This window comes from Ovis aries, chromosome 14 (genome assembly GCF_016772045.2).
Source record: "Ovis aries strain OAR_USU_Benz2616 breed Rambouillet chromosome 14, ARS-UI_Ramb_v3.0, whole genome shotgun sequence".
NCBI lineage: Eukaryota > Metazoa > Chordata > Mammalia > Artiodactyla > Bovidae > Ovis > Ovis aries.
In genome coordinates, this window is record NC_056067.1 from 57,353,844 (window position 1) to 57,369,176 (window position 15,333).

A 15,333-nucleotide genomic window follows, 5' to 3' on the forward strand; every position below is an offset into this window, starting at 1 on the left:
TCTGGTAGTCCCATCTCTTGAAGAATTTCCCACAGTTTGTTGTGATCCGCACAAAGCCTTTCGCATAGTCAATGAAGTAGAAGTAGATGTTTTCTGGAATTCTCTTGCTTTTTCTGTGATCCAGTGGATGTTGGCAATTTGATCTCTCGTTCATCTGCCTTTTCTAAATCCAGCTTGTACATCTGGACATTCTCAGTTCACATACTGTTGAAGCCTAGCTTGAAGGATTTTGAGCATTACCTTGCTGGCATGTAAAATGAGTGCAATTGTGCAGAAGTTTGAACATTCTTTGGCATTGATCTTCTTTGGGATTGGAATGAAAACTAACCTTTTCCAACCTGTAGCCACTGCTGAGTTTTCCAAATTTGCTGGCATATTGAATGAAGCACTTTAACAGCATCATCCTTTGTAATTTAAAATAGCTCAGCTGGAATTCCATCCTCTCTACTAGCTCTGTTTATAGTGATGCTTCCTAAGACCCACTTGACTTCTCACTCCAGGATTTCTGGCTCTAGGTGAGTGGTCACACCATTGGGATTATCTGGTGTTATAAGATCTTTTTAGTATAGTTCATCTGTGTATTTTCACCACCTCTCCTTAATAGTCGTGTCCAACGCTTTGTGACCCCATGGACTATACAGTCTGTCAAATTCTCGAGGCCAGAATACTGGAGTGGGTAGCCTTTCCCTTCTCCAGGGGATCTTCCCAACCTTTCTAGGGTTCGAACCTAGGTCTCCTGCATTGCAGGCAGATTCTTTACCAGCTGAGCCACAGGGGAAACTCAGTATAGATCGTCTGTGTATTTTCACCACCTCTCCTTACTGTCTTCTGCTTTTGTTAGGTCCATACTGTTTCTGTCCTTTCTTGTGCCCATCTTTGCATGAAATGTTCCCTTGGTATCTCTCTTTCTCTTTTTTCTTTTTTGGTTAATTTTTATTTTCTATCGGAGTAGAGTTGATTTCTGTTGTGTTTGTTTTAGGTTTACAAGAACATGATTCAGTTATACACAGATGTATATCTATTCTGCGTATCCATTCGACTTCCCTGTGCTATTTGGTAGGTCGACTGGCATTATCTATATGGTAATAAATAGTGTGTTTTTGTTAACCACAACCTCTCAAGGTCTCCCTGCCACTACATTTTTTTTTTTAAGTCATAAGTTGGGTTTCTAAGTCTGTGAGTCTGTTTCTGTTTATAGTTAGTTAATCCGTATTCTTGCCTGGAGAATCCCATGGATGGAGGAGTCTGGTGGGCTATAGTCCATGGGGTCACAAAGAGTCGGACATGACTGAGCAACTTAACTAACTAACTAACTAATCTGTATAAATTTATAGATTCCCCCTCTAAGTGATACTTCTTCTTTCATCTCTGACTTCACTGAGTATGATAAATTCTCAGTCCACCCATGCTCCTGAAAATGTCATTCATTCATTCTTTTGGATGGCTGAGTGTATGCCAGTTGTTAGATGGACAGGTGACTCTTCACTTCTCTATAGATGGAACTTCGGTTGATGCTCTGTCTTAGATATTGTCAATAGCACTGCCCTGAAAATTGAGGTGCAACTATCATTTTAATGTGTGGATGTGAGAGTTGGACTGTGAAAAGGCTGAGCGCTGAAGAATTGATGCTTTTGAACTGTGGTGTTGGAGAAGACTCTTGAGAGTCCCTTGGACTGCAAGGAGATCCAACCAATCCATTCAGAAGGAGAGCAGCCCTAGGATTTCTTTGGAAGGAATGATGCTAAAGCTAAAACTCCAGCACTTTGGCCACCTCATGCAAAGTGTTGACTCACTGGAAAAGACTCTGATGCTGGGAAGGATTGGGGGCAGGAGGAGAAGGGGACGAGATGAGATGACTGGATGGCATCACGGACTTGATGAACGTGAGTCTGAGTGAACTCTAGGAGATGGTGATGGACAGGGAGGCCTGGCATGCTGTGATTCATGTGGTCACAAAGAGTCGGACACCACTGAGTGACTGAACTGAACTGAAGTCAAGGAGTGGGCTTGCCAGTTCAAGTGGTATGTCTGTATTTAGTGTTTTAAGGAATTTCCATACTCTTTTCCTTGTGGCTGCACCGACTCAATTACACTCCTGCCCACAGTATAGGAGGATTCTCTGTGACCCTCGCCCTCAGCAGCAATTAACCTTTGTAGGACGCAGATGATTCCTTTGTAGACCTTTTGGAAGATGGATATTCTGTGAGGTGTGAGGTGATACCTCATTGCAGTTTCGATTAGATTTCTCTAAAAGTGGTCCTGAGCATCTTTTCATGTGTTTTATGGCCATCTGCATGCCTTCCTTGGAGACACATCCATTTAGATCTTTGCGGTTTTTCTACTGGATTGATAGGGGGGTTTTTTGTTTTGTTTTGTTTTGTTTTGTATTGCAGCTTTATCATGAGCTGCGTGAGCAGTTTGTATGTTGGGAGATGAATTCGTTATTTTAAACATCTGTTGCAAACATTTATTTTCCCATTCTGAGGGTTGTCTTTTTCTTTCCTTTAGGTTGCCCTTGCAGTGCAAAAGCTTTTTAGGTGATGAGGTGCCTTTTTAAAGTTTAGTTTTAGTTTTAATTATTCTAAGCATAGATTCAAAAAGAACTTGTTGTAATTCATGTCAAGGTGTGTTTGCCTATATTTTCCTCAAGAGGATTAGAGTAATCTTCTGTCCATTTAACTCTTCAAGCTATTTGGATTTTTTCTTCTGTAAGCAGTTAGGGAGAGACGTAAATTCTTTCTCTTTCCCCTTGTTTAACGAAGCTCCCTGTCCATCCTGACTGTTAACAGCTTACATTGCCAGCATCATTGTAGGAGACTTCCCGTGTCTCCACGTCCTCTCTGCCATTTTGTTAGTAAACCTCAGGAGATAGGCCACTCTGAGCTGGGTGAGGTGATATGTTCTGGTAGTTTTGCTTTTAATTTCTTTAATAATTAGCAATGTGAGCATTTTTCATGGCTTTATAGCCACCTGGATGTCTTCTGGGGAGAAATATCCATTTAGATCTTTGCCCTCCACCACTTTTTTAATTGAACAGCATGGGTGGTTTGCATATTTGGGGGATGAATTCCTTATTTTCACCTTGGTTGTAACATTTTTTTATCCTGAGGGTTATTTTGTTTTTCCTTTAGGGTTCCCCTCCTTTTGATCTCTGGCTCCTCTGCCTCTTCTAAATCCACCTTGAACATCTGGAAGTTCTCAGTTTATATACTGTTAAAGCCTTGCTTGGAGAATTTTGAGCATTACTTTACTGGTGTGTGAGATGAGTGCAATTGTGCAGTAGTCTGAACATCCTTTGGCATTCCCTTTCTTTCAGATTGGAATGAAAACTGACCTTTTCCAGTCCTGTGGCCACTGCTGAGTTTTCCAAATTTCCCTGCATATTGAATACAGGACTTTAACAGCATTATCTTTTAGGATTTGCAATAGCTGAGCTGGAATTCCATCACCTCCACTAGCTTGTTCATGGTGATGCTTCCTAAGGCCCACTTGACTTTGCATTCCAGGACGTCTGGCTCTAGGTGAGTGATCACACCATGGTGGTTATCTTGGTCATTAAGATTTTTTTGGATAGTTCTTCTGTGTTTTCTTGCCACCTCTTCTTAATATCTTCTGCTTCTGTTAGGTCCTTACCAGTTCTGTCCTTTATTTTGCCCATTTCTGCATGAAATATTCTCCTGGTATCTCTAATTTTCCTGAAGCGATTTCTCGTCTTTCCCATTCTATGTTTTCCTCTATTTCTTTGCACTGATCACTGAGGAAGGCTTTCTTATCTCTCCTTGCTATTCTTTGGAACTCTGCATTCAAATAGGTATATCTTTCCTCTTCTCCTGTTACATTTTTGATTTTCAGTTTTGGTTTACATTTCTATAACATTTCACAAAGTTGAAAGCTTTTCATGTGACATGTTTAAGAACAGTGTGAGTAAAACAGTTTGGCGATCGGCCTCGTGATCTTTCGCCCTGGTTTGACTCTTTTTCCCCTGACGCACCTAGGACATTTCTTCAGGCAGGTGTTTCTTCCTTCAGTTCAGTTCAGTTCAGTTCAGTTCACTCGCTCAGTCGTGTCCGACTCTTTGCGACCCCAAGAATCGCAGCACGCCAGGCCTTCCTATCCATCACCAATTCCCGGCGTTCACTCAGGCTCACGTCCATCGAGTCAGTGATGCCATCCAGCCATCTCATCCTCTGTGGTCCCCTTCTCCTTTTGCCCCCAATCCCTCCCAGCACCAGAGTCTTTTCCAATGAGTTAACTCTTCTCATGAGGTGGCCAAAGTTTCTTCCTTAGAGCCCCTCAGCCCTGATGAAAATGAAGTGCCATCCGCACAGGATTTTCCATTGCTGTTCCAAAAGTGGCCACAAGGCGGCAGCATTTCCTTATGCTGCACAATTAGGTGTTTATTATGGTTAACTTTTATTTTCTAATGAAGTAGAGTTGATTTCTGTTGTGTTTGTTTTAGGTTGACAGGAACTTGATTTTGTTATACATAAAGGTACATCTAATTCTCCTCCTTTTCGGGGTCTTTTCCCAAATAGGTTCTTTGTGTTGAGTAGACTTCCCTGTGCTCTTCAGTAGGTCCATTTCAGTTATCTCTCTGACAATAAGTAGTGTGTCTCTGTAAGCCCCAATCTCTTATTGTTCCCCTTCCCCAACCTTAAAAAATAATCGTAAACTCGTGTTTCTATGTCTGTGAGTCTGTCTCAGTTTATGAATTGGTTCACTTGAGGAATCTGTCGATTCTCCCTGTATGTCATCCTTTTCTTTCCCTCTCTGACTGGCTTCACTCAGTGTGATAAATCTCTCGGTCCATCCATGCTCCTGAAAATGACTTTTTCTTTCATTCGTTTCGATGGCTGAGTGGACTGCAGCGTTTTGATGGGCAATTTCCTCCTTATTTCTCTGTTGATGGACAGCTTGGTTTATGCTCTGTCTTGGATATTGTCAATAATGCTGCCCTGAAAATAGGGGTGCAACTATCATTTCAGTTTTGATTTTCTACTGATCTAAGACCAGGAGTGGGCTTGCCAGACCATGCGGTAAGTCTGTTTAGTGTTCTAAGGAATCTCCATACTGCTTTCTCTTGTGGCTGCACCCACCCTTTTCCATCCCCACCCACAGAGTAGGAGGAGTCCCTGTTTTCCTTGCCCTCTGCAGCATTTCATCCTTGGAGATCTTTTGGAGGATGGCTCTTCTGAGGGGCGTCATTGATAGCTGGTTGCAGTTTGACTGGCATTTCTATAAGAGTGGTCCTGAGCATCTTTTCATGTGCTTTGTGGACATCTGGGTGCCTTCTTTGGAGAAATGTCCATTTAGATTATTGCCAGTTTTTCTCCTGGGCTGATTCTTTTCTTGATCATGAGCTGTGGGGGCTTCCCTGGTGGCTCAACTGGTAAAGAATCCGCTTGCAATGCAGGAGACTTGGGTTCGAATCCTGGGTTGGGAAGATCCCCTGGAGATAGGAAAGGCGGCTCACTCCAGTATTCCGGCCTGGAGAAGTCCATGGGCTGTACAGTCCATGGGTCACAGAGAGTCGGACACAGCTGAGCGAGTTTCACTTTCACTGTGTGAGCACTCTGTGTCTTTGGAGATGAATTCCTTGTTTCTAACTTCAGTTGCAAATGTTTATTTTCCCATTCTGAGGGTTGTCTTTTTCTTTCCTTCAGGGTTGCCCTTACTCTGCAAAAGCTTTTCAGGTTAATGAGATGCCTTTTTAAAGTTTAGTTTTATTTTGAAATATTCTGAATGTAGATCCAAAAAAAAAAAATTTGCTGTGGTTTATTTATGTAAAGTGTGTGCTGCCTATATTTTCTTCTAGAGGTTTAGAGTAATTGTCCCTCCAGGTAACTCTTTATTCGATTTGGAGTTTGTGTGTAATCGGTTAGCCAGAGATGTAAATGCTTTAACTTTTCCCTTGTTTAAGGAACCTCCACCCCGTCCTCTATCGTGGCTGTTAAGAACTTACATTCCCAGCATCAGCGTAGGAGGGCTCGCTTTTCTCCACAACCTCTCCAGCCTTTATTTTTGCTAAGACTTTTTGACAGAGTCCATTCTGACCAGTACGAGCTCATACCTCATTTTAATTTTCATTTACATTTCGATAACATTTCACAAAGTTGAAAGCTTCTCATGAGATATTTTTAATACCAGTGTGAGTAAAACGGGCTTCGGAGATCGACCTCGTGATCTTTTGCCCTCTTTTGAAAAATTTCCCGGACGCACCTAGGACATTTCTTCAGGCAGGTGTCTCTTCCTTAGAGCCCCTCAGTCCTCGTGAATAGCAAGTACCCTCAGCCCAGGCTTTTCCATTGTTGTACCAATAGCGGCCACAAGGGGGCAGCATTTGCTTATGCTGCACAATTATTCATTTCAGTGAATTTATTTACTGCTGTTAATTTTTATTTTCTATTGAAGTAGAGTTGATTTCTGCGGTGTTTGTTTCAGGTTGACAGGAACTTGATTCAATTATACATAGAGGTATATCTATTCTGTTCTTTTCCGGAGTATTTTCCCATATAGGTTCCTTCAGTGTGTTTTTTACTTTCTTGTGCTATTCAGTAAGTTCATTTGGATGATCTGACAGTAAGTAGCGTGTATCTGTTAATCCCTGTCTTTTATTGTCTCCCTTCCCCAACCTTTTTAAAGAAATAATCATAAACTTATGTTTCTAAGTCTGTGAGGCTGTTTCTTTTTATGAATTGGTTCATTTGAGGAATTTATCAATTCCCCATGTGTGTGATAGTTTGCTTTCTCTCTCAGACTGATTTCGTTCAGTATTGTAAACTCTCAGTCCATCCATGCTCCTGAAAATGACGTTTTTCCATTTGTTCCGATGGCTGAGTGTATTCCAGTGTTTCGATGGACAGGTTCCTCTTTATGTCTCTATTGATGGACATGTTGGTTGATGCTCTGTCTTAGAGATTCAATAGTGCTGCCCTGGAAATAGGGGTGCAAGTATCATCTTGAATTATGCTTTTCTCTGGATATAAAGCAAGGGGTGGCCTTGCCAGATCAGGTAGTAAGTCTATGTTTCGTGTTGTAAGGAATGTCCATACTGGTTTTCCTTGTGGCCGCCCCCACCCATTTCCTTCCCTGCCCACAGTGTGGGAGGATTCCCTGTTCCCCCGGCTCTCACAGCATTTAACCTTTGTAAGTCTTTGGGGGGCTGTATGAGGGGCGTGAGGTGATACCTCATCGAGGTTTCAATTGACATTTCTGTAAGCGTGGTCCTGAGCATCTTTTCATGTGCTCTATGGCCATCTGGATGCCTTCTTTAAAATGTCCTTTTAGATCTTTGCCTGTATTCCTGCTGCGTTCTTTTTTTTTTTTTAAATCTTGGGCTGCATGAGCATTTTGCATCTTTGGAAACCAATTCCTTATTTTTAAGTTCGGCTGCAAACATTTATTTTCCCATTCTGAGGGTTGTCTTTTTCTTTCCTTTAGGGTTACCCTTCCTGTGCAAAACCTTTTTAGGTTAATGAGGTGCCTTTTTTTTTAGTTTAGTTTTATTTTTAATAATTCTGAATATAGATCTGTCGTGCAAGTGTATGTTCCTTGATTTTTTGTCTCATCACAACAAAGATTTGGAGTGACGGACATTAAAACCCACTCGGCGTGTCACGGCTCTCAGGTCTTGGATAGACCGTTTTATAGCTCTCAGTTCTCGAATGGACCATGTTATAGCTCTTAGACAAATCAGTGTTACAGCTCAGTGTTACAGCTCTATTTTATTTAGAAGATAGCAGGAAAATCCATCTTCAAGGCGTGAGGGCACATTGATCTAAAGACCGGAGGAGAAGAGCACCCCAGCGTGCCGGAGAGAGAGCGAGCTGGCTTTGGCCCCTCTGTTTATATGTTTCTCTCTCCCTGGGCCTGTCCTATGTAATTTGGGCCAGCCAGGAGTGTTGTTTGGTTTCCCTGAGGTCTTCACTCCGGTCCTCGGACCTTCTTTTGTTTCATTTTCGCAGGCTTTTCCCTTCCTTGTCTTGTAGCCACCGCCATTTTGGACTCCTTTTCCCTATTCTACCTAAGAGACCCAAAAAGAGCTTGCTGTGATTTATGTCAAAGTGTGTTGTGCATATATTTTCCTCAAGAGATTTAGAGGAATCATCCCTACATAAAACTCTTGAATCGATTTGAAAGTCCTTCATCTGTCAGAGGTTAGGGAGAGATGTAAATTCTTTCGCTGATCACAAGTTGAAGGAACCTCCACTCCGTCCTCTGTCGTGGCTGTTAGCAACTTTCAGCCCCAGCATCAGTGTAGGAGGGCCCCCTTTCCTCCACAACCTCTCCAGCCTTTATCGTTTTTAAGGCTTTTTGACAAAGGCTGTTCTGACCTTTATGAGCTGATACCTCCTTGTACTTTTTTGAGTTACATTTCTGTAACATTTCACGATGCTGAAAGCTTTTCATGTGATATTTTTAAAAACAGTGTGAGTAAAGCTGATCTTTTGAGATGGGCCGTGTGGTCACTGGCCCTGTTCTGAATCTTCCCCCAGCCCACCGAGGGCCTCTGCTGAAGACGGGTGCGTCTTCCTACAGCCCTCGGTCCTGGAGCCTGTTAAGTGCCGGTCTGCAGTTTTCCCACTGTTGTTACCAAAAGAGGCCACATGGGGGCAGCACATCATGCTCCCCTGTTTTTTGTTTTTTGTTTTTTGTTTTTTTTCGCTGTTTTGTTTTGTGGGCTAAATTAATATTTATTTTCTCTTGGAGTAGAGTGGATTTCCGCTGTTGTGCTTGTTTCAGGTTTACAGGAACTTGATTCAATTATATAGAGAACTGTATCTATTCTTTTTCTGGTTTGTCCTAGGTCGGTTCTTTCAGTGTGTTTGGTAGACTTCTCTGTGTTATTCAGGAGGTCCTTTTGGATTATCTACCTGATAATACGTTATAAGTATATGTTAATCGAAACCTGTTAATGTCTCCCTCTCTGTACCTGTTTTTCTTCTTTTTTAATAATCATAAGTTGGTTTTCTAAGTCTGAGAGTCTGTTTGTCTTTATAAATTCCTTCATTCATATGAGTTTATAGATTCCACCTGTGATATATTTATTTCCCTTCCTGACTGACTTCACTCACTATGATAAATCTCGGTCCATCCATGCTGCTGTCAATGATATTTTTTCGCTCTTTTTGATAGCTGAGTGATTCCCGTGCGTAGATGGGTCAGTGACTTTATTCCTCTATTGATGGACATTTCGACTGATGCTCTTTATTGTGCTGGGCTTAGTCGCTCAGTCGTGTCTGACTCTCTGCGACCCCATGGACTGTAACGCGCCAGGCTCTGCTGTTCTTGGGGATTCTCCAGGCAGAAATACTGCAGTGGGTTCCCACGCCCACCTCCAGGGGATCTTCCCAGTCTAGGGACTGAACCCAGGTCTCGAATTGCAGGTGGATTCTTTACCAGCTCAGCCACTGGGGAGGCTCTCTATTAAATATTGTCAATATTGCTGCCTTGAAAATAGGGTTGCAAGTATCATTCTAAATTAGGTTTTCTCCGAACCTAAGGCAATGGGTGGGCTTGCCCGATCATGCAGTAACTCTGTTTAATGTGTTTCAGCAGTCTTCACACTGCTTTCCTTCATTGCGGCCCCCCGCCCATTTACATCCCCGCCCACAGTGTAGGAAGACTTCTTGTTTGCCTCGCCTTCCGCATCATTTAAACTTCATAGAGCTTTTGGAAGATGGCGGTTCTGAGGGGTGTGCGTTGATACCACGTTGCAGTTTTGATGGGCATTTCTCTATGAATCATCGTTTCATGAGCTTTATGGCCTGGAAAATCCCATGGACAGAGGAGCCTGGTGGGCTACAGTCCATGGGGTCGCTAAGAGTTGGAGACGACTAAGCAACTTCATTTTCACTTTTCACTTTAATGCACTGGAGAAGGAAATGGCGACTGAACTGAACTCAACTGAACTATAGCGATCTGGATACGTTCTTTGAAAAAATATCCATTTAGATCTTTGGCCCATTTCTGTTGTGTGTGTGTGTGTGTGTGTGTGTGTTTTTGTTTTTTTGTTGGGTTTTTTTTTTTTTTTTTTGAGCTGCATGCGCCGTTTGCTTGTTTTGCAGATGAATTACTTGTTGGTATATTTTCTTGCCAACTTTTTTCCACTCTGAGGGTTGTCATTTTCTTTTGTTATGGTTTCCCTTGCTGTGTAAGTGCTTCTAAAGTTAATGAAGACCTTTGCTGAGTTTTTCTTATTTCTATTTTTCGTTATTCTAAGAGGTGGATCCAGAGGGAATTTGCTGTGATTTATGTCAAAGCCTGTTTTACCTATGCTTTCCTCTAATGGTAGGGAGTAATTGTCTCTCCATTTACTTCTTTAACTAATTTGGAGTTTTTCTTTAAATGGGTAAGGAATGTTGTAATTTCATTCTCTTTTTGCTTGTTTAAGGACCCTCCTCCCTGTCCTCTGTTGCCAGGGGCCAGCGTGAGGAATTCCGCCCATGGCAAAGGTCATGAGGAATGAGGCTTGGCATACGCAAAGGCGTGATCAAGCCTCAGGAAACCCCCTGTTCCCGAGCATCAGCCCCAAAACCAGAGTCTGTTTTATGCTCTCACCTACACCTCTGACTTTACGGGGGCTCTCCCCCATAACCGTTTCTCTCTGAGAAGGAGTAAACGTGCAGTTCCAAGGCAATAAAAATTCTTGGGCGTGACAAGAGTGTTTCAGCTTACGGACTCCTCTGAAGGTTATCTAGCCCGCCTGCATAGGTTTGTCCGGCTACATGTGATTGTTTACAGCCTCCCAACCTGAGAGGCATGAGATGTTTTAGACTTACTAAAGGCAAATTCTTTTGGGGAGTTAGAAATTATTAGTATGATGGGTTGGTTAGGAATTATTTGGTGAAGGGTTCTTCATTTATTGTGTCAATAATTGTTGCTAATTCCCTGCGCTGGGTGGGACAAGGATGTCTCAGGTCAAACCTCTCTGCTGACAGACTAGCTTGTGTGACAGGATTATCCTTACTGCCGCCACTAGGCACATGATTGTTTACTACCTCTCAACCATAAACAGCACAGAGAGTTTTGGAGTATTTTGAGAGTCTTAATTAGCGTAGGACTTTTTCTTCTTGTTGAGTCAATGATCGCCACCAGGCCTCTATATCCTTAGGCACCTGGGAATATATTAATCAATGTATTTGGAATATAGCAAAGGAAATATGGTAGTTTTTTATGTTAGCAATACTAGACTTTTTGAGTTAATGGATTTTCTCTTTTGTAATAGATCACTGCACTTATATATCACTGTGTCCTTGCTGTGTAAGAATGTAACTTTATCATATCTTAAGACTAAATAGATCTTAAGGGGAGCATTGGTGAAACGATTTTCATTTGTTGGGTTGATGTTTGCTGCTAAATCTCCATGTACCCTACCCTTATAATGAATATAACTAGCATATAGGAAGAAATAAGTATTAACCTTTAAGCATATAGGAGAAATAAGTATTAACCTTTAAGACTAATCATGTTAACCTTGGGTTGAATAAATTCCTTTCTTGATTGTAACTCACTACACCCTCACCCTATAGGAATGTAACTTTATTTGGAGGGTGGTGCCTGGTTTAAGAAAAAACACCCTTGGAAGAAATAAGTTTTTTTGGTTATCAGAAAGAAAGGATCATAAAATGTCAGCAGGTCTCACTCATGGCCAGAAGATGATGTAATATCTCTAAGACCTTTTTTTTATATACATTTATGTGAAGCACCTGATTTTGATAAAGGTCAGGACTGCTGACCCCCGCGTGACTCTGTATTCATCCCTATGTGTAACAAAAGGTATATAAGCAAACCCAAAAATAAAGAAATCGGATCAGTTTCCGGAAAGACTGATTCCCCCATGTCGCTTCTTTCTTGCTCCCGTTTTTCTGGCTGAATTCCCATCTGGAGCATGGATGCTATTCCACGTAATCCAAGTTATTCAGCCTCCTTTTCTCCACTGATCTTCCTACTACACTATCCATTTCTAATCTCTCTATATCTGTGATTAAATATGTATTTTTCCAAAGACGCCGACTCCGTCCCCACCTTTGAATCACCCTGGATCCACCGGGGCTGGACCCCGGCACTCTGTCCTGGCTATTAACAAGTTACGTTGGCCTCTTGACCATCTGCCCTGTTTTGAATTCTTTTTCCAGGACCTATCCCAGGACATTTGTTGAGAACAGGTGTATTTTGGTCAGCACAGGTTTTTCAGTTGTTACCAAAAGCAGCCACAAGGCGGCATTTTTCATCCTCCACTTTTTGGGATAATTTAGTTTTTTCTCATAGAGTTGATTTCTGACTCTGTTTGTTTTAGGTGTACAGGAACTTGATTCAGTCATAAATAGATGTACCGCTGTTCTTTTGGGGGATCTTTTCCCATGAAGGTTATCACAGTGTGTTTCCTTCAACTTGCTGTGCTGTTCAGTTGGTCCTTTTAGATGACCTGTTTGATATGTAGTGATGTGAGCATTTTAATCCCTCTTAGTGCATCCCTCCTGCAACGTTTTTAAAAAATAATCATGAGCTGGTTTTTAACTCTGAGTCTGTTTCTATTTGCAAATTATTTCATTTGCATGAATTTCTGGCTTCCACCTTTCAGTACTATTTTAGGATGTTTGCCTTTGGTCTCATACCTCAGTGATAATCTCTCAGTGCATCCATGCTGCTGCTCATGGTAGTTTTTGTTTTTTTTTTTTTTTCCTGAGTGTATTCCACTGTACAGATGGGCCAGTTAGTCTTCATTTTTCTGTCGATTTTTGGTTAATGCTCTGACCTGGCTATTGTGAATAGTGCTGCCCTGAAAATAGAAATGTACATATTCTTTGGAATTAGGATTTTTTCCAGATCAAAGCAAGGAGTAGTATTGCTGGAAAACGGGGTAACTCTCTATTTTGTGTTTCAAGGAGCCTCCAGATATTTTCCTTCGTGGCTGCACCCACCCATTTACAACCCTGCCCACGGTGTAGGAGGGTTCCCTGTTCCCCTCGCCCTCGGCAGCACTTAAGCTTCGAAGATCTTTTGAGGATGGCCGTTCTGAGCCGTGTGAGAAGATGGCTCATGGTAGTTTTAATTTGCATTTCTTTACTACTTACTGATGATGAGTATCTTTCCACGGGCTTTTTACCTTCTATGGGGGAGTACAGTTAACCTCCGGAAAGTGGCTTCTTGAAAGTCAGTCCTGTTTTGAATTCTCTTCATGGGATTTACCCCGGAAGATTTCTTTAGGGCTGGTGTCATTTTATTTTTTTTTACCTTCTTGTTAACATTTTTATTATAGTATTTCCTTTTAAATTCATTCAAAACAAACAAAAAAGGAAAACAAAGACAATGGTCCCAGAAGGAATGCAGGATTCGTTTTAGTTACAGCACAGAGATTCTTCTCTCAGTGGGAACTGTGCTGTTGGTTTCAGCAGTAAATGAGGGGAAGGTCTTGCGCTTTTGAAGTTCTGAGGGGTGCAGGGCGTCCGCGTTAGTAGGGGTAGATGGGAAATGCTATCTGCAACGGTCCAAGGCTGGAACGGTCTTCCAGTCACTGTGGCGTCCACCTGCTGTCAGGGTTAGTTCCAGATTTTGAGGAAGCTGTCCCAGGACCCCGTCGCCACGGCCATCCCGTCATCAGTTACCCCCAGGCAGCTCACGCGGTTGTCATGCCCGGCCAAGACCCCTGCCCTGTCGGCTTTGAGGGCGTCCCAGACGTTGCAGTTGAAGTCGTCGTACCCTGCGAGAAGGAGGCGCGCACTCTTGGAGAAGGAGATGGAGGTGATCCCGCAGATGATGCTGTCGTGGGAGTAGGTCCTGAGCTCCTGGTCCGCACGGAGGTCGAACAGCCGGCAGGTGGCGTCGTCTGAGCCAGTGGCAAATGCGTTGCGGTTCGGGAAGAAACAGATGGCGTTGATATCGGGCTCGTGGCCGGTGAAGGTTTGCCGGCACACCCCTTCTCTCACGTCCCAGAGTTTGGCTGAAGCGTCACAAGCACCAGAGACAGTCTGGTGTCCGGAGCGAGTGAAAGGCTCATGACGTCCCCGGTGTGTCCGGTGAATGTGGTCGTCTGCTGGCCAGTCTCGATGTCCCACAGGGCACAGGTGGTGTCTCCAGAGCCGGTAACGATCTGATTGTCATCCAGAAAACGGCAGCACGACAGGTAACCTGTGTGTCCAGCCAGCTCACGATTCACACGACATTCCCTTCACGAGTTTTCAGACTGTAAATGGAGCAGATGTTATCCAGGCCTCCGCAGGCCACGGAGTTCCCAGAAGGGGCATAAGCGCACGTCATGACCCGCGAGGAGCGCAGAGGGATGGCATGGACCTTGTTTGTGGTGTAGCTGTCCCAGATAATAAGTTTACCGTCCTGCGAGGCACTGACTAGAAGCCTGGAGTCGGTGCCGCAGTGCATGGCATAGATCTTGGCCAAGCGTCCCCTCAGCGTCCTCCTGGTGCGCGTCTGGACTCTTCCCGCAGGGTCAGTGTTTGTGATCTGAGAGAGAGTCGCGTCTGCACACGCCTTCCGAGCATCTCTAATTTGGTCTTTAAGCGGTTCGGCCTCCTGCCGTAACTGGTCAAGTTCATCTTCTAATCTTAGTGCTCTTCAAAGCCACCTCAAAGAATCTGAGATCTTAATTCAGAAGTGCTGCTGGTCTGTTCTCCCAAACACGTAAAACTGTCTGCAACAGAGAAAAGGCTCGACGCCGTGTCCCGCCTGCCGCGCCCGCTCCCCGCCGCCTCAGCCGCCGCTCCGGGAGGTGGTCGTGCTCCGGCCGCTCCGCGGGCGCTGCGGGCAGGTGCGCCGGCGAAGCTCGGTCCGGTCGGTCCCGCGGCGGCTGCTCCACTCCCGCGCCCGCTCCCGCTCCCGCTGCCGCCGCCGCCGCAGCCTCCGTCCGCACCTCAGACGCCTCCAGCCATCGGGATGGGCGCGGCGGCCCCTCGGCTGGTGTCATTTAGAGCCGAGCCCAATAGCCCCGGTTTTCAAGTGCTTCTTACGGGGAATAACCACAAGGTGGCAGCATTTCTTCATGCCCGCTCTGGTTACCTGGGCAACCAGAGCCTTAGGGCAAATCTGGTTTCTGGGTTGTCAGTAAGAATGGATCCCTGGGATCTTCCCGACCCAGGGATTGAACCCGCTTCTCCTCCGTCTCCTGCATTGGCAGATGGATTCTTTACCACTAGCGCCACCTGGGAAGCCCTAAGGCTTGTGTCTCCTTACTTCTTCCCCCTTCCCCTTCATCCCCCAGGCGGTCCCAATGATTGCAACACCACTCTGCAGAGGGACCTGTCCTCTCAGTGGGGTGACCCTAAGGAAGGAGGCTGGAGGTGGGAACCCCACCACCAGGCGACACGGGGCCCAGGGCAC

General features: G+C 44.1%; 1 pseudogene; it reads right to left on the bottom strand.

Moving 5' to 3' along the window:
* Window positions 1–13,237: 13,237 nt before the first annotated feature.
* LOC114117910 (guanine nucleotide-binding protein G(I)/G(S)/G(T) subunit beta-1-like) lies at window positions 13,238–14,920 on the bottom strand (annotated as a pseudogene).
* Between the last annotated feature and the right edge of the window lie 413 nt (window positions 14,921–15,333).